This window comes from Nicotiana attenuata, chromosome 2 (assembly GCF_001879085.1).
Source record: "Nicotiana attenuata strain UT chromosome 2, NIATTr2, whole genome shotgun sequence".
Lineage (NCBI taxonomy): Eukaryota > Viridiplantae > Streptophyta > Magnoliopsida > Solanales > Solanaceae > Nicotiana > Nicotiana attenuata.
This window is the reverse complement of record NC_031990.1, coordinates 15,999,402-16,019,880: the sequence shown is the minus strand read 5'-3', so window position 1 is coordinate 16,019,880 and position 20,479 is coordinate 15,999,402.

Genomic DNA, 20,479 nt, shown 5'->3' with positions numbered 1-20,479 from the left:
ATTCGGGAAATGTGAAAGCAAGCACCGCGAGATACAGGAAGCCAATCAAAAACTAATTGAATAGTGGAAGGATATGGCTGTCAATGCCAACAAACGATTGGTCTATTTAGAGCAAGGCATAGTAAAATTGGAAAAGAAGTTTCTGAAGAGGGTCGAAGACTGCCGGACTGCTGAAGGAAATGAAGGCGGACATCTGGCCAGAGCTTACCTGCTACTAGGACTGCGCGAGTTGGGAGAGCTGTTCAATGGAGCCACCAACGCCGAGTCTGGGGAAGGTCCCTCCGGGACCAAATAGATAGGAATTTTTCATTTTTTCGCTTTATGAGATGTAATAAGGCCGATGGCCATTAGTGACTTTTTATTTTCTTGTTATTTAGTGTCGTTTTGGGATTCGTCTATCTTTTATCAATAAAATGAGGCATTTAACATTCTGAGTTCTCCAAATTAACTTGTCGCTAGGCCTACCTCGGGCACAACGAGGTCCCCAAACTTAGGACGCGCTTTGTATTTCAAGCATTACGTGTTTAAATATTGCGACATTTTTCTTATGATCCTTACTGACTTGTTACCTTTTGTTTTTACTTTTTGTTTATTCCCCTCCCCAAAGGTTAGTTCGTGAACTCTGGCAACGTCATCATATTTTACGAGATCCAGGGGCCCTCCACCTACTCCTCCTCCCAGTCCTGTCAGACCCAAAAGCAAAGGAAGAATGGATTATTCGAACAACTCAGCTGAACGGGTAGAGGTCACTCGTGGTGCTCTGGTCCCCAAGGAAAATGCATCTCAACTAGAACAAAAGTTATTGAAGTTTCAAGAAGAACTTGATCAAGTCCGGAATTTGGCAAGTCTGTCATTTTCCCTCACCACTCCAGGATCTACTTTCCCAAATACTCAGAATCCCATACCTCCACAAAATATCCCAAAGCAACAAAATCATCCCGCTCCTCACCACCACTGCAATACTTGCCACACTCCCAACAATACTCCACTGCTCATCCCGGAACCTTTGAACTCCACAAATGACCACTGCCACACCCAACACAATACCCCCATCTACGTGGAGACTGTGCCACACTCCACCCAGCCCATCTCAAGCACACCCGAGTCCAATGATAAGGACTCGCTCATCAGAAATTTGGCCGAAGAGCTTAAAAGGTTGACTAGCAGAATTCAAGGCGTTGAAGGTAGTAAGGGAATTGAGGGGCTAAACTATGAAGATCTATGCATACAGCCCGATGTCGAACTGCCCGAGGGGTACAAACCTCCTAAGTTCGAAATGTTTGATGGTACAGGGGATCCCAGGGTTCACTTGAGAACATACTGTGACAAGCTGGTCGGAGTAGGAAGAGATGAGAAGATCCGCATGAAGCTTTTCATGAGGAGCTTGAAGGGAGACGCCTTATCTTGGTACATTAGCCAGGATCCGAAGAAGTGGTCAAACTGGGTAAGCATGGCGTCTGATTTCATGGATAGATTCAGGTTCAACACGGAGAATGCACCAGATGTGTTCTATATCCAAAACTTGAAGAAGAAACCCACAGAAACCTTCCGCGAGTATGCCAATCGCTGGAGATCAGAAGCTGCTAAGGTCAGACCGGCCTTAGAGGAAGAACAAATGAACAAGTTTTTCGTCCGGGCTCAGGACCCACAATATTATGAGAGGCTGATGCTGATTGAGAATCATAAATTTTCTGATATCATCAAGCTAGGAGAAAGGATCGAGGAAGGCATCAAGAGTGGTATGGTTACGAACTTTGAAGCCTTGCAGGCTACCAATAAGGCTTACAATCTGGTAATCTGGTGGCACGTCCAAGAAAAGGGACGTAGGCGCTGTAATGGTTGCATAGAGAACCAAATCCCCTATCAAATACCAAACCTATCCAATGCCTCCACCCACATATCAACCTACTCCAAATTATCAAGCACCCTCACCCACTTACCAAACTCCACCACCCACTTATCAATCAGCTCCACCTCCCGCATATCAGCCCACTTCACCTAAATACTCCCAACCGGCACATGTTTACCAAGCCTACAACACCCAACCATCCCACTATCAATCACCTTCCCCACGTCAAAACTTCCCTAGACCACGACCAAATTTTGACCGCAGACCTCCCAAACAGTATACCGCCATTGCTGAACCAATTGACCAGCTATACGAAAGGCTCAAAGCTGCTGGTTATGTCACCCCTATCCCTGCTATAACACCTGAAAACCCTTCTCAGTGGATCAATCCAAATAAATCCTGTGCATACCATTCCGGCATGAAAGGACATACCGTCGATGAATGCCGCTCTCTGAAGGATAAGATCCAGACTTTGATTGACAATAAGATCATTGTAGCAAAGGAGCCTGCTCCGAATGTCCGCAATAACCCTCTGCCAGACCACAAAGGTGGAGGTGTTCACATGATCGAGATAGAGGATGACTGGGACCCCAAGGGATCAATCGGTTTAATCACAGAAGGCGACGATCCAAAGAAGCCAGTAGTCACCCTCAATCCGATTGTGGTCCAGATTCAGCCTTCTGGGGACGCCGAGGTAAACATGTCCATGCCACTCGAGTTTGAAGCACCACCCTCTGCAAAGACGCCAGCACCGATTGAAGTTGAGTTTATGTCACCAGCAAACACACCTACACCCTTTGAAGTTGCAGTCTTACCACCTGAGAAGCCTGCTCCGTTCGGAGTAAAAATAGCCACGCCAATTCCAGTGGCAATGTCAGCCATAACACCGTTCCATACGAAGGCTATACCATGGGACTACACAGCCGAGGCCAGAAGAAAGGGGAAGGTCAAGTTCGGGGAAACCATTGCGGCACAAGGTATGACAAGAACCGGCAGGGTTTATACCCCGGAGCATTTGGCTGAATCTAGCAAGCAGGCCTCTAGTCGGCCAACCATCACTGAAACTGGGCCCGACGATCTCTGGAGAAAGATACAAGCCAAAGAATACTCAGTCATTGATCAGCTGAACAAAACACCGGCACAGATTTCTATCCTTGCTTTGTTACAAAGTTCCGATGCACACAAGAATGCCTTGTTAAGAGTGCTGAGTGAGGCATATGTACCAAGTAACATCACCGGCGGAGAGATGGCTAACATGGTAGGCCAGGTGTTGGAAAGTCACAAAATCACTTTCCACGAAGATGAGCTGCCACCGGAGGGATTGAGTCACAACAAGGCATTGCACATCACTGTGCAGTGCGAAGATTATTTTATCACCAGGATCCTGGTCGATGGGGGGTCCAGTCTCAACATTTGTCCGTTGGTAACACTCAGGACGTTGGGAAAAGGGCTGCATGAAATCAAGGACGGGGCCATCAACGTCAAAGCTTTCGACGGTTCTCAAAGGTCTACTATTGGGGAGATTAGCTTGTGTTTGCAAATGGGGCCTACTTGGTTTGATGTTGATTTTCAAGTGATAGACGTGCCGGCATCTTACAATCTGTTGTTGGGACGACCATGGATTCATGCCGCTGGGGCCGTAGCGTCAACACTACATCAGGCAGTGAAGTTTGAGTGGAATCACCAAGAGGTGATCATTCATGGCGATGGTAGCAATCCCATATACAGTCGCCAGACCATTCCAGCAATTGGAGGAAGAAGAAGGATAGGTGGGGAAACTTACCACCACATCGAGCGAGTCAACGCCGTTGATAAGGATAAGTGGTGGGACAACAAAATTGAAAGCATATTGAACTGGAGCGGGTATGAACCTGGCAAGGGACTTGGCAAGAATCTCCAAGGAATCGCTAAGCCCATCAAGCTCAAGAAACACGGCACCACCTTTGGATTGGGGTATGAGTATACCTGGAAAGAATTCAACGAATGGTCGCCACCCTGGCGCGGTCCTTACTATCCATTGGAGCAGCCAATACCCCGTTTGGAGCAGACTTTCCAACCGGCCGAGGTTATCTACGGGTCAGAAGAAGAAGAAGCACTGGCAGCAATGAGGAATTTGTTCCTGGAAGACGATGATAGGGATTGTTGTGTCATTCTCGAGGAGAAGGGGGAGGAAGGCCCTTCCATACAGGCTGTAAGCAGAGGAGCATGCCTCAATAACTGGACTGTCAGAACCACCAGAGCCCGGCGAGCCTCGGGGTAGCAAGGCTGAACAAGCATCATGCACTATTTTATTAGTTTACTTCCCTTTCGCATTTTTATTTTTGCAAGAAAGAGCTCCAATGTTCGAAACATTTATGGAATTTATCAAAGCATTTCAATTTTCTTATAAATCTTACTCTTATTATTTTCTCTCATTACTTTACTTATACAGCATTACTATTACTTATCTTGATGAACCAATGACTGTGACATGCAACGAGACAACGCAACAGACGGACATAGATTCAGAGGAAGACGATATACCGGAAGAGATTGTTAAAGAAGTTGAGAATTTTGAGAATAGACCTAAGTCCAACCTGGACGAGACCGAAATCGTCAACCTGGGAGATGCAGAAAACATCAAAGAAACACGGATCAACATTCATTTGTCACCATCAGAGAAGGAAGAATATACAGAGTTTCTAAGAGAGTATGAGGACATATTTGCCTGGTCGTACGACGACATGACTGGTCTGAGTACATCTATTGTGGCCCACAAATTGCCAACCGATCCAGCCTGTCCACCAGTAAAGCAGAAGCTCAGAAAGTTCAAGCCAGATATGAGTTTGAAAATCAAGGAAGAGGTCACTAAGCAGGTCAAAGCTAAGGTTCTCAGGGTAGTGGAGTATCCAACATGGTTAGCCAACATCGTGCCAGTACCGAAGAAGGACGGGAAGGTTAGAGTCTGTGTCGACTACCGGGATCTCAACCGGGCCAGTCCGAAAGACGACTTCCCCTTGCCAAACATACACATCCTGATTGACAATTGCGCCAAGCACGAGTTGCAATCATTTGTAGATTGTTTCGCGGGGTACCATCAGATCTGGATGGATGAAGAAGATGCTGAGAAAATGGCTTTCATTACGCCGTGGGGAATGTATTGCTACAAGATGATGCCATTCGGGTTAAAGAATGCAGGGGCCACCTACATGAGGGCCATGACCACCATTTTCCATGATATGATACACAAGGAGATCGAAGTATATGTGGATGATGTCATCATCAAGTCTAAGAAAGCCACTGATCACATAGAAGATCTGAGGAAGTTTTTCAACCGATTGCGAAGGTACAACCTGAAACTGAATCCCGCAAAATGTGCCTTCGGGGTTCCTGCCGGAAAATTACTTGGGTTTATTGTGAGTCGCCGGGGAATAGAACTGGATCCATCGAAGATCAAAGCCATTCAAGAATTGCCACCACCGAGGAACAAGAAAGACGTAATGAGCTTCTTGGGGAGACTTAACTACATCAGCCGGTTCATAGCACAATCGACAGTTATCTGTGAGCCGATCTTCAAGTTGTTGAAGAAGGATGCCGCCACTAAATGGACTGATGACTGCCAGAAAGCTTTCGACAGAATCAAGGAATACTTGTCAACGCCACCAGTTTTGGTCCCGCCCGAGCCGGGTAGACCTTTGCTACTATACATCGCAGTGTCGGATGGTGCCTTTGGTTGCATCCTGGGGCAGCATGATGAGACAGGAAAGAAAGAACAGGCCATTTACTACCTCAGCAAGAAGTTCACTCCATACGAGGCCCGGTATTCTCTGTTGGAACGCACCTGCTGTGCTTTAACTTGGGTAGCTCAGAAGCTGAGGCACTACTTCTGTGCCTATACTACATATCTCATATCAAGGATGGATCCTTTGAAATACATCTTTCAGAAGCCCATGCCCACCGGCAAGCTCGCCAAGTGGCAGATCCTGTTGAGTGAATTCGATATTGTCTATGTGACCCAGAAAGCAATCAAAGGACAGGCACTAGCGGATCACCTTGCTGAAAACCCTGTGGATGGAGAATACGAGCCCCTAAAGACGTATTTTCCAGATGAAGAGGTATCATTCATAGGAGAAGATATTGCAGAGTCCTATGACGGTTGGAGAATGTTTTTCGACGGAGCAGCAAATTTCAAAGGAGTTGGCATAGGAGCAGTTCTAGTGTCAGAAACCGGTCAGCACTATCCGGTATCTGCCAAGCTCAAATTCCCGTGCACCAACAACATGGCCGAGTACGAAGCCTGCATCTTAGGGATCAAGATGGCCATTGACATGAACATCCAAGAGTTGCTAATAATTGGGGATTCAGACCTACTCATACATCAGGTACGAGGAGAATGGGCGACCAAGAATTCCAAGATACTCCCTTATCTGCACCATGTACAGGAGTTGAGGAAAAGGTTCGCAAAGACAGAGTTCCAGCATGTTCCCAGAGTCCAAAATGAGTTTGCCGATGCATTGGCTACCCTATCGTCCATGATACAACATCCAGATACAAACTTCATTGATCCTATTCCTGTGAAAATACATAATCAGCCAGCTTATTGTGCTCATGTCGAAGAAGAAGCAGATGGAAAACCTTGGTTTCACGACATCAAGGAATATTTGGCCAAAGGAGGATATCCAGAGCTTGCAAATACCACTCAGAAGCGCACACTTCGAAGATTGTCCAATAATTTCTTTCACAGCGGAGGAATCCTGTATAGAAGGACTCCGCATTTGGGTTTGGTAAGGTGTGTCGACGCGAAGGAAGCATCTAAACTGCTGGAGGAAATTCATGCCGGGACCTGTGGTCCGCATATGAACGGCTTTGTTTTAGCCAAGAAGATACTCCGTGCTGGTTACTTATGGATGACTATGGAGACGGACTGCATTCAGTACGTCCGAAAATGCCACCGCTGCCAGATACATGCAGATATGATAAGGGTGCCACCAAATGAGCTTAATGCAACAAGCTCACCATGGCCTTTCGCCGCTTGGGGGATGGATGTTATTGGACCAATCGAACCTTCCGCTTCCAATGGGCATAGATTCATCCTAGTGGCAATTGACTACTTTACCAAATGGGTCGAGGCAGCATCCTACAAAGCAGTGACTAAGAAAGTCGTGGCAGACTTCGTCCGCGACCGTATTGTTTGTCGGTTCGGGATCCCAAAATCGATCATTACTAATAATGGCTCAAACCTCAACAGTGACTTAATGAAAGCTATGTGTGAAACCTTCAAGATCAGACATAAGAATTCCACAACCTACATGCCCCAAATGAACGGAACTATAGAAGCTGCCAACAAGAACATTAAGAAGATACTGAGGAAAATGGTAGAGAAGCATAAGCAGTGGCACGAGAAGCTATCGTTTTCTTTATTGGGGTATCGCACCACCGTCCACACATTAACTGGTGCAACTCCCTATATGTTGGTTTATGGTACGGAAGCCGTCATTCCCGCCGAGGTAGAGATTCTTTCCTTGAGGATCATACAAGAAGCTGAGCTCGACGACGCAGAATGGGTGAGAAATAGCTACGAGCAGCTGGCTTTTATAAATGGGAAGAGAATGAATGCAGTTTGCCACGGTCAGCTTTATCAGAGCAGAATGTCCAGAGCTTTCAACAAGAGAGTCAAGCCAAGACGGTTCACACCGGGGCAGCTGGTGTTGAAGAAAATTTTCCCGCATCAAGATGAAGCCAAAGGGAAATTCTCTCCCAATTGGCAGGGTTCATACATGGTTCATCGGCTTCTGACAGGAGGAGCCCTGATAATTGCAGAAATGGATGGAGAAGTTTGGCCAAAACCAATCAACTCAGATGCAGTCAAGCGCTACTATGTGTAATCTTATATTTTCCTATATGATGTAATTTGAACTACGTCTGGCCTGATTCCCTTTTAAGAGGGGATACGTTTGCCCCTGCAATTGGAAACTTGGGCAGAATTTTGAGGAGGACCCTCAAAATTCTGAAGTAATTTCAGCCGATCATCGCAAGCAGCCGTCAGAAGTATCAACCCATTAAACTGGGGCAAAATTTTGAGGAGGACCCTCAAAATTCCAAAGCGAGAGAGGTTGCAATGTCCTGAACCACGTCACAGTCGGCGGTTCATCTGAAAACTATTTCTTAAATATATACTTATGTCATAGCTTTAACAAACTCATGCATGTTTATCGAAATCGCTTTGTTCAGAAATGCTACCCCTATGATACATACCATGTCATCAGATCAGAGCCGAGCAGGTCAAGCAAATTCAGCGGGAACACGAACTAACCTTTCCCCTTTACATAATAAAACAGTTAATTAACTAATTAGCGGGAACACGAACTAGCTTTTACCCGATTTTGGGTCGGGATCAAATCCACAGAGAGCTAGGATTGGAGTCGAGTATCTACTTAGCTTAGGATCGCGTGTGTGTTCTTAATTGGTCTTCTATTCATTTTTGGGATTTTCTTTATAATTCTATATTTATCAAACTACTAATTGGAAATGCAACTAGATTAAGCTAAGAGATGAATTGCTACAAGTTGTATCTAATAGTTTAAAGGGCACTAGGGTAGTGAGCTTTACCTAGGTGGCTAATTGACGGGTAATTGCATCTAAAGCTTGGTTGACATGATTGGGGAAATATGTATAACCGTTGCACAATTTTACCCACTCTCACACCTCTCGGTCGAGAGAGTGATTTTGCCCAATTGACTCTCTCGAGACTAAATGAGCAGGCAAATTAGCTCAAGCAACTAGGGTTCAAGTCGGGTAATTACTCTCTCGAGATTTAACCCTTTAATTGGGACTATCAATTCTCTTGAGTCCATCCCAATTCCTTGTTGGGTCAATTTTGGAGACTTAGGCTCTCTCTCTCAAGAAGAGCCAAGTCAACTAAGCACAAACCAGTGTTTGCAACCACTAATTCATAAATTAAACCATAAAATTGACCCAAATAACAAACACCCATAATTAACCTAACCTTAAATCACAACACCTATCAATTACTCACACTAGGGTTGAGCCACAACCCTAGCTAATGGGTTTAGCTATTCATGCTTGAAGTTAAAATCAGAGAAATAGATGAAGAAAAAGACATATTAATTAATCACTAAAGAAAATACAGAGAATCTATCGTTAGAGTTAAGCTAAAATGGCCAAAATGGCTACAGATGATGTTCTCACGAGCGCAGCTGCTAAAATAAAATAACTCATTACCCTAAAAATGGAAAAAGGTTCTATTTATACTAAGCTGGAAAAACTGGACAAAAATGCCCCTGCGGCATTAGTGCGGGCCGCACAAAATGGACTGCGCCGCACTAGGCTCTTGGACTTGCAATCTTGGCTCTCTGAACTCAGGCTCCGCGGACCGTGCAGAATGGACCGCGGCCGTGGAGGTCTCTAATGCGGTCCGCACAAATATGACCGCTGACCGCGCAGCTTGAACCATGGCAATTTTCACCTCTCTGAACTTCTCTTCCGCGGACCGCACAAAATGGTAGTGCGGCCGCGGAGCCTTCACCGCGGACCACACATAATGGGGCGCGGCCGCGTTGCTTGAAGCCTTAATTTCTGACTCTCTGAATCTCTCTAGTGCGGACCGCACAAAAGAGTAGTGCGGCCGCACTAGGCCTATTCTCCTGAGTTTTGCCTTCTCTTAGGTACTGGAGCAGGTTTCACTCCTTTTGAGCCTATGTTTGACATTTCGACACTTTGTCGATCAAACCTGCAATCAAGCACAACTTATGAGCCTTTTGACTATTTTGTAAGCATTTATAATCAAAGCATAAGCAAGAAGGAGCATGAAACGCGTCAAAATCCCTAGTTATCAACCGACCTCCTAATAGCTCGAAACTAGCCAAAAACAACTCTAATACATCAAATAAAGCCCAAGGAAACAATTTCGAATGATAAAGGTCAAATCCTTAATCAAAACCCAAAACCGGCCAAAAGTCTAACCCAAGTCCACGCCTCGAAACCCGACAAACTCACAAAATCCGACAACCCACTCAATTACGAGTCCAATTATACTAGTTTCACTCAAATACGACTCCAAATCGGTGTTCAAAACTCGGAAATTCTATTTATGAAGTTTTAGACAAAAAACCCTAATTTCCTCTTTAAATTCATCAACTAATTGCTAAAAATGAAGATAGATTCATGAAATAAGATCAAAACCAAGGTAGAATACTTACCCCAATCATTGTGATGAATATTGCCTCCAAAATCGCCTCATTTCGAGTCCCACATCTCAAAATATGAACAAAACGGCCAAACCCTCGATAATATAGCTTCTGCCCAGCGATTCCGCATTTGCAGACAAGAGGTCGCATTTGCGACCTTCACTTTTCCGGGAAAAGGCTCGCATTTGCGAGACAGGCCGCTTCTGCGATGGCCATGGTCGCATCTACGATCGCTCTTCTGTGCCTGAAGTATCGCTTCTGCGAACACTCCCCAGCCAGCTCTCCCCCGCTTCTACGAACGCTTTGTCGCTTCTGTGACCATCGCACCTACGCAAAACCAGCTGCAGGTGAGGTCACACCAGAACCAGCAGCTCCTCAACAATGAAAACATGACGAAAAATGATCCGAAATAAATCCGAAACACGCCCAAGCCCCTCAGGACCCCGTCCGAGTATACCAACAAGTCCCATAACATAACATGGACCTACTTGAGGCCTCAAAACACACATAATAACATCGAAACGATGAATCGTACCTAAATTCAAACTTGATGCAGTTTGAACTTTTCAACTTCAATAACTCATGCCGAAACATAGCAAATCAACCCGAAACGAATCCAAATTCTGCACACAAGTCCCAAATGACAAAATGATGTTATTCCCACTCCCAAAACCACAATCCGAATCCGACAACAAAAAGTCCACTCACGATCAAACTTTTCAAAAATCTAATTTTCGCCATTTCAAGCAAAATTCCACTATGGACCCCCAAATCGCAATTTGGACACGCTCCTAAGTCCAAAATCACCCAAGAGGGCTAACGGAACCATCAAAACCCCAATCCGAGGTCAAATACTAAAAAGTCAAACTTGGTCAACTCTTCCAATTCGAAGCTTCCTAGTTGAGAATCCTTCTTCCAAATAAATTACGAATGACCCGCAAACCAAAACCGACGATTTACACGAGTCAAAATATATCATACGGAGCTACTCATGCCCGTGAACTACTGAGCAAAGTACAAATTCTCAAAACGACCGGTCGGGTCGTTACATCCTCCCCTACTTAAACATATGTTCGTCCTCAAACATGCCCAAAGTTGTTCCAGAGCCGCCAAAGCACCGTGTAACCTAACCATCCACATACCCGGGGATGATCCCACATCACCCTAATCCATATAAGCCTGACAACACAACCTAACTGAAATTTCTTAATTCGACCTAGCCTATAAGCCTTACAATCCAATTTCCCTCATCCGGAATTTTCTATGAGATCAGAATCTCGCATCTACATACAGTATAAGTCTGAACAAGCTGTATCAAGCCATATCTATAACCCAAGATGTAATCACATGATATACCGCATAACTCAAATACTCATAGTAATGATCTCTAATTACAGCAGCTGCCCAAAACATCCCAATTATGGTAATAAACCTCATAACAAACTAAACCTCGTTAAAAAGCCTTCGTACACTGCCGATGATGAAAGAGACACGCAGAAACTCATAACCATTCATCAGATCAACAAGTCATGGAGCTCCCTCTCCTTCGACTAGAACTATAGCCAATTTCTAAGCCGATGAGCAACATTATCCTTTCAAATATACCGCAATCAAGCGATAGCACCCATTCTAGGTCTGACGACCTTATCTTATCAAATACAAGACCCTCTGCTGACATGCCACACCAATACTACCCATAGCCACAAATCGTGCAATCCGTGCACCAATACACAACAATTCAAATGTACTCAAACATGGAAAATGACTCAAACAAGAGAACCGTCCTGCAAGCTCAACAGGTGCCACCACAACACAATGCTAAGAACCCATCACACACCGTAGAACAAAAACACATGAATCTAACACAAAGGATCATATCCCAACATAATTTTGCTGCAATGCGCGACCCCATCCAAACACTGGTCCATATTATATAGCTCAAGCCACCATGCTCAAAATCAATAACCACGCGCAATTTGAAATCAAGTTCCCAAAGTGGATTACCATAACCACAGAGAAGCAAATGACACAATGCTACACAAGGCCGAAAGAACATAACCAATGCGCAATAAATCATGCAACACCCAAATACCCATCTCGCTCAAATTCCGCTATAAGGACCAAATAGAACCACACCATATGTGTGTATAACCAACGGATCACAACCCCTCGTAGCATAGGGGAGTAACTCATGGAGCATCTCCGAACACTAACAAACTCAACTCTAACTTAATGGCACATCCCTCAACAATAGCAGTACGGAGTCAACCAATCCGACCCGGTGTAGAATATACATCCTCATTGGGCCTACCAATGGACCCCAAATCAACTCTGGTCACCCACTAATAGATAAATAACCCTCTGAAAGTCTACAATGACTGAATCGTAACACATACTATCATCCTCTGACTAGTTTTGGCCTCATTTTCATAGTCCACAACCACGAAACGATCTGCTCCTGAGAACTCCTAGTCTCTAAATCCATAGAACGCACAAATCACCATATCTGGTCCGAACTCCACCTCCCGAATGTTTAACACATCTCTGATACACGATCATCCCATGAGGAATACTTATCTAATTCTTCCGTGTCATATAGCAATATCTGAAAATTAGTAGTCGATTAACCAAGAGAGTGCCAGAATACCAATGAAGTAATATCATTCATCTAGTCATCTGAAATCGTCCATCTTGCCTAAGAATTTATGTCCTTCCCTTCAAAACTGACCCGTGACCTTGCACATGCAAATCTTGATCCCATGCAACATACCATGTCGATCATGCCATCATATGAAAAGTACGAGAACCTCATATTCCACTTCGAGTCACAAGCAAACTATATGCTCAATTAGCTAGGAATCTTCCATTTGATCCCATCTAGGAGAAAATCACAATACGCAACATGTGCCACACATCAGCAGGAAATATACATCTCAAACCGTGAAAGAAACTATCGAGAACTCTCTAAAACCCATTTGCACATAACCAAACCATCAGAACTGAATCTCTCTAACTCAACCAAGCTACGCATGCCGTCAAAACCCAAGAGTATCGCAATAAAACACCTGTAGAAACTCACTACATCATAAGTACCCAAAGAACCGATCATATCCATTATGTTGCTGATCCAACCTACTACCAAGTTGTCCTATATTTTTGAGTTCCTTCTGAATTGCCTTCAAATTGATACTTCTTCTTGCTAGAACACCACGATCCTTAACCAAAACTCACCTCACGAACTCCAGCAAAGAACCACACCACCTTAAGGCCCATAAGTCGCTGAATTCCCTCTTAAGCACCCCAAAAGTGCCGCAACTGAGATACCCACAATGAAGAGACCTTCTACGAATCTAAAGCCTTTTCCTTCACTTTCCTGATACTGAAATGTAGAATCCATAAGGATATAAAAATATCGCGAGTCTCGACACTATCCAATTTAAATCTGAGTTTCTAGCCATATACAAATCCTAATAATTCCCAATTGCTACATATAAATCTTGAATCCATTAGAACCATTCTTGAGAGTCATCCACTCTACTAAAATCTTAATTGCACTGCCCAAACGGGCCGAACGACTTGTGCCCCATTAGCACGATAACACCCAAAGAAGTAATCCACACCTCTAAGCAACCGAGTATATTCCTACTCCATGCACACTACATCTCTCACAAATAACAATTCAAATCATTCCATGATTCTCATATACCTATAAAGTGTAATACAACCTGTATCTAGAAATTCCCTTACTCGAGTCATCCTCGATCTCAACCTCTGCAGCTCATAACTGATTAACAAGTATACTTCAAACCGAAACCAATACAACACATAACCGTGCAATCAAATTGTCAATAGCAGACTCCCCCACTTAGCTCAAAGCCACAGAACAAAATAGTCGATAACTCATAATATCCATACTCTATTAATGCCATAATCCCGCACTGAAATTCAACTAAATCCTACAAAAGCTCATGTAACACAACCATATAATCCCTCAAATTGTCTGCTAAGATCGCGTCCATTCTCGCGACGGACAGGACAACTATTACAACCGATCCAAACTCAAATTGCGCAAATATAATCCACTGGTAGAAAAGAAAGCCTCCACACAACATCATAAAAATCAAACATCCGTAGATTACCTCGCAGGTTATAACCCACCTGCTTAGCCTCAAACTGACATCTCTTTTTACTCTTTCACAGCCACAACTACTACGCAATCACTTAATCTTCCTGAATCTGAACTCACCAACAAGGCATGAGAACCTAATTCGGTCCATAGTTAGACAACATGAAAGATCCTCCAATACACTCATAACTCGAGACTATACGTCACAAGACAGAAATCAAGCACCCAATTGTCCTTTTTCATCTCAATCAAACTCTTCTCGTCACATTCAAACAATCTGAACACTTCCCGCAGTCACATCATACTCGTTATATAGTCATCTAACCACTCATCGAGCCACATATTCCATTAATAGGGACACTACCGGACTTATAAGTCCAAAAGCACGTGCTCACACAATCAAAAATCCCCGTTCTCAAGCTACATTCAAAACCTAACCTCAAGTCCTCCAAACTTGCCCATCATCAGCACACTGAAATCACATCTCGCACCTCATCCATGGAATTGCAAGTCATCGATGTACAACTGATATCAAGCGCTCACATGCGCATACGAATGCGTGGAAGGAATTCAAAGAGTTACGCTTCAATCTGAATCAATACCGCACGATAAGGAAAGAAATATGGGAAATTCATCCTAAATGCCCTGTAGCCTCTCGAAGATAGGTATGGACGTCATCATATCGATCCGCAAGACTCAAATAGGCACTTGCTCATGACTTGTAGAACCTATGAACCTAGAGCTCTGAGACCAACTTGTCACGACCAAAATCTAACTAGTCGTGATGGCACCTAATCCCAACCCGCTAGGTAAGCCAATTAACAACTGAACAATTCCAATAAAATTAATAAGACAATTAACATAAAGGAAAATATCTAAAACTGATACATTTCCCAAGGACTGGTAGTACAAATCATGAGCTTCTAAGATTAGAATATACAAAGCTGGTATGAAATAAATGCATCCGTTTGAAATGTACATAAATAGAGTTTTATGAATCTAAGGCTACCATGAACAAGAGGCAGCTACAATCGGAACGCAAGTACATCTTCAAATCCAGCTCCCGTCGAAAACAGCAATGTCAGCATCCAACATCTGCATGCAAGGTGCACAAGAGTAGTATGAGTACAACCGATCCCCTGTACTCAATAAATAACAAACCTAACCTTAGGTTGAAAGTAGTGACGAGCTAGAAGAAGGTGGGGTCCAACACCAATAGACAACAACAGTTCATAAAAACGTAAAGCAAGTAATTACAGACGTAATGCAAAGCGAAATGCTCCTCTTACTCAAAGTTACCCAAAAAAATAGTTTCACTTTTAAAGTATATCAGTGAAAAACCCAAATCCTTTACTGAAATCGTCGAAAATACGAGTAAGTTTGAAAACAACAATTTTTCCAAAATCCTTTCAACAATAAATAAGATGTTCCATTTTTTTCTTTCCAAATAGCCAGTGTAACATATATCACTATGCCCATATGTCAATATGTGTGAGAAGTCATGAATGATGTGATACCGTACATGATGAGGAATAAATGCATCTTTATGCCTGTATGTCATATGTGCATGTCAATTCCATGTACCTCAAAGATGAAACTCATGTACTCACTCTCAGAGTACTCAATCTCACTGTCTCACACTTTCCACTCATCATGCTCAACCACTCAGTACTGTCTTTGGCCAATCCGGCCCAGGGAAGATCCATCCCGGAATATATACATCAACTGACCATCAGTCGCTCAGTATTGAGTAGGGCCAAATCCAGCCCGTGGGGAAGATCCATCCCCGGGTATATAAATACTTCGGACAAGACCCATGTCCAGGGAAGATCCAACACTCAATATAACCAACCACACTCACCGGGATGTGTACAGACTCCGGAGGGGCTCCTTTAGCCCAAGCACTATATCAAGCCAATCATGGCACAAATCAATATAACCTGCTGCGGCTTGCAGCCCGATCCCATAATAATCAATATAACATGTTGCGACGTGCAGCCCGATCTGATAATATCACTCACACTCAGACCCTTGACCTCACTCAGTCATCAATCTCTCTAATATGTCTCTCACGAGCTCACAATGTCATGAAACTAGCCCGAAAATGATGATATGATGTATTAGTAAATAACAACAGAAACTGGGATATGATATGCATATGAATGCGTATGACTGGTATGTAATGCAATGAAAGCAGATAACTCAACAACAGAAATGACCTCAGTGGGTCCCAACAGGATAAGCATGTAGCCTAGACACGGTTTCTAACATGGATCACAGCTCAATAGCTCAAGAATGTAGAAATTTTGTGGTTACAGGTAACTACACAGTACCACAGAATAATAGAGTCTCAATTCACACGGTGCACGCCCACACGCCCGTCACCTAGCATGTACATTACTTCAACATCGACCACATAACACGTAATTCGGGGTTTCATACCCTCAGCACCAAGTTTAGAAGAGTTACTTACCTAGAACAAGCTAAATCCAATATCGAGCAAGCCAAGCGATGCTCCAAGAATGCCATCCCGCGCGTACTGACTTTGGAACGGCTCGAAACTAGCCAAAAGCAACTCTAATACACCAAATAAAGCCCAAGGAAATAATTTCGAATGATAAAGGTCGAATCCTTAATCAAAACCCAAAATCGGCCAAAAGTCCAACTCGGGCCCACGCCTCGGAACCCGACAAAACTCACAAAATCCAACAACCCACTCAATTACGAGTCCAACTGTTACACCCCGTACTTTAATATTAGGATGACTCGTAGTAATCCATATGAGCTTTGAAGGATTTGTGACTATATTATTATAAGACCCCGTAAGTTCAACAACCTTGATACCGTTAGATATTATGTTAGTGTAGTATTTTATTTTAAGTGAAGTATTTTAGTAAAAGTTTTATAGGTATAATTTTGGATAGTTACCATTTTTACTATTTTCGGATATGGTATTTGGAGTCGAACATTTTGTTAAAAAGTTTGAAAAAATATGATTTTATATAATTATTAATATTATTACTTTCAACTATATACTCATAATACGAGAAAGTTTATGAGAGTTTCATTATTGTAGAGATAGAAATTATTATTTTTTTCACAAAAAAAGAGGATTATCTTTTTACCATTTTATGAATTAAGCGTACAAAAATTTTACTCTTTATATGAGATTAGAAAATTATATGTTGAGAAAATATATGTATTTTTACATGAATATTTTAATGAAATAATAGTGTATGTATTAATTTTATATGGTACCACATGACCATGTTAGTGAGGTGTATTAAGTGTATTAAAAATAAGTAAAATTTTAAGTAATTTGAGATAATTCTTAATTATGCGGGTAATTGATGAATTACCGAGTAAAGGAATATTACCTAATTAATTATTGGATAAAGTTTAAATCTCCGGACAAAGGGATTACGTGGCAGCCCTCCCATACCAAGAGTGTGACTCTTGAATTGAATGGAAAGTTGGCAACCTAATTGATAAATAAAAGACACCTCATTCTCATATCTTTAATACAAGATTTGTAAAGGTAATGTGCTAAGTGCACAACACTTTATATTTTGAATAAAAACAATATTTTTTTTCCACAGAGCATTTCCGCTTGAACAAAAAGAACTCGATTCTTTGATCCTAAAATTCTCTTATTTTAATTTTCTAAATGAGTGCAAGGTAATTATTTTGTTCTTCGTAATAGATCTTCACAAGAGTATATATCTTTTAGAACCCTTGTGAATCTAGCACATATGAGATCATCGTGCAAGGTGGCAAGTTTTTCAAAATCTTAGTTTAAAGTTGGTTAGCTTTCCTTTTAAGACTTCCAAAGATAGGTAATTCTGTACTCTTTCATCCTAAAGCTGAATGGGTTGTTTTGTCTTGGCTTCACTATTAAGATTGGAGTTTGAAAGGTGAATTAGTTATTGGAGTACTACATGTGGAATAACTTCTCTAGGAATTTTTAGGAACCGAAAGGAAAGGTGTATCAAGAATTATATATTAACTTTCATTAGCTAGGATTCTTCAAGCAAGATGTGTTATATGCTACTAAAGGTTGGTCAAGAGGCATAGGAATTCGTTTGATTCTAAAATGAGGTGTTTTCAGAATTTGCTGTCTCAACAATTTCATCTATGTTGTGGCATTCTTGTACTATTGGTTGGTCTCTATTTATCAGGTGTTAATTCCTTCTCACATAGAACTGGGGCAAGTGATATTATTTACTTATTCGGTGCAACCTTTTTCTAGAAAATCATACGGATTTTTCCTTAGTCCAAGTATGTTAAGGCTATTCCTTCTTTCCTTTTTGGCATGATCCATATGATACAACGAAACAAGAAAGCACGCAAGTTTCAGAAATAATTCTATTGTTAGAAGTACTAAGGTTGCCTATGTTCCTGATTCCCCTTATGTCCCACTACCATATTGTCTATTCATGTATCTCATAATATTCCAAGAGATCATATTGACTTACATTATTATGCATTGCATTCATTTATACATGTATATTTACCTATGACTCAGAAGGCTATATATATATATATATATATATATATATATATATATATATATATATATATATGGGAAAAGGTTACGGCGTTATATACGCATCACCACCTGATCAACTGGTATACGATGATGATTTTGCCCACAGTGGCTGAGATAATATGATAGGATGCCCTCAGAGAGTTTATAATGTTATGTACGTACAGACCTATGCATTACATGACATTTATACGCATATGCATGATACTATGAATATTTCATGGTTTACAGAGCTATCCAGACTTACAGGTTGAGGTCATTTGCTCCATGTTTCTTCCATGTCCTTAATTAATGTTGACTTACTGTTATGTTTCAGTTCCGCCTTACATACTCGGTACATTATTCGTACTGACGTCCTTTTATTGGGGACGCTGCATTCATGCCTTGCAGGTTTAGACAACCAGTTTGATGAGCCCTCATATTAGACGAGATTGGCATTCAGCAAAGTATCGGTAAGACTCCATCTCATTCGGAGTAAAGCCGAGTCTATGAGTCATCGTGTCAGAGTTTTGCTAAAGACTTATGGGTAGGACGGTACCCTGCCCATTTGATGTCAAACAATCTTAGAGCCATTGTAGACACAGGTTCATTTTGTACAGTATGTCAACGGCCTTGACGGCCCATATCTATTAATGTTTTAAGAAAAATGGTTCAGTGATACACTGTTTTCCCACTAACAAGTTGTACATTATGAGTTGTGGCCATGTGGGCCCATGATAGTTACAAAAGGAATGAGTCCAGCTAACTCGACCTATGTATGTTCTAGTTTTGGTCGAACGATCATGAGTTACAGAGTGGTTCGCTCGGGCCAGCACGGCACCAGGTGCTAGCCACGCCTCCCCAGGTTTGGGGCGTGGCACCAACCATACAAGTTTCACCCAAATCCGACTCCAAATCGGTGTTCAAAACTCGAAATTCAATTTATGAAGTATTAGACAAAAACCCCCAATTTCATCTTTAAATTCATCAACTAATTGTTAAAAATGAAGATAGATTCGTGAAATAAGATCAAAACCAAGGGTAGAATACTTACCCCAATCCTTGCGATGAAAGTTACCTCCAAAATTGCCACAATCCGAGTCCCACGTCCCAAAATATGAACAAAACAGCCAAACCCTCCATAGTATAGCTTCTGCCCAGCGATTCTGCATTTGCGGACAAGAGGTCGCATCTGCGACCTTCGCTTTTTCCGGGAAAAAGGCTCGCATTTGCGAGATAGGCCGCTTCTGCGATGGCCATCCTCGCATCTGCGATTGCACTTCTACGCCTGAAGTACCACTTCTATGAAGATTCCCTAGCCAGCTATCCCTCGCTTCTGTGACTGCTTTGGCGCTTTTGTGACGATCGCACCTGCGCAAAACCAACCGCAAGTGCGGTCACACCAAAACTAGCAGCTCCTCAACAATGAAAACATGAATAAAAATGATCTGAAATACGATCGAGCCCCTCGGGACCCCGTCCGAGTATACCAACAAGTCCCATAACATAACACGGGCCTACTCGAGGCCTCAAAACACATATAATAATGTCGAAACAACGATTCGCACCTAAATTCAAACCTGATGAACTTTGAACTTTTCAACTTCAATAACTCGTGCCAATGCATAGCAAATCAACCTGCAATGAATCCAAATTCTGCACATAAGTCCCAAATGACAAAACGAAGCTATTCCCACTCCCAGAAATACAATCCGAATCCGATAACAAAAGTCCGCTCTCGGTCAAACTTTCCAAAAGTTAAATTTCGCCAATTCAAGCCAAATTCAACTATG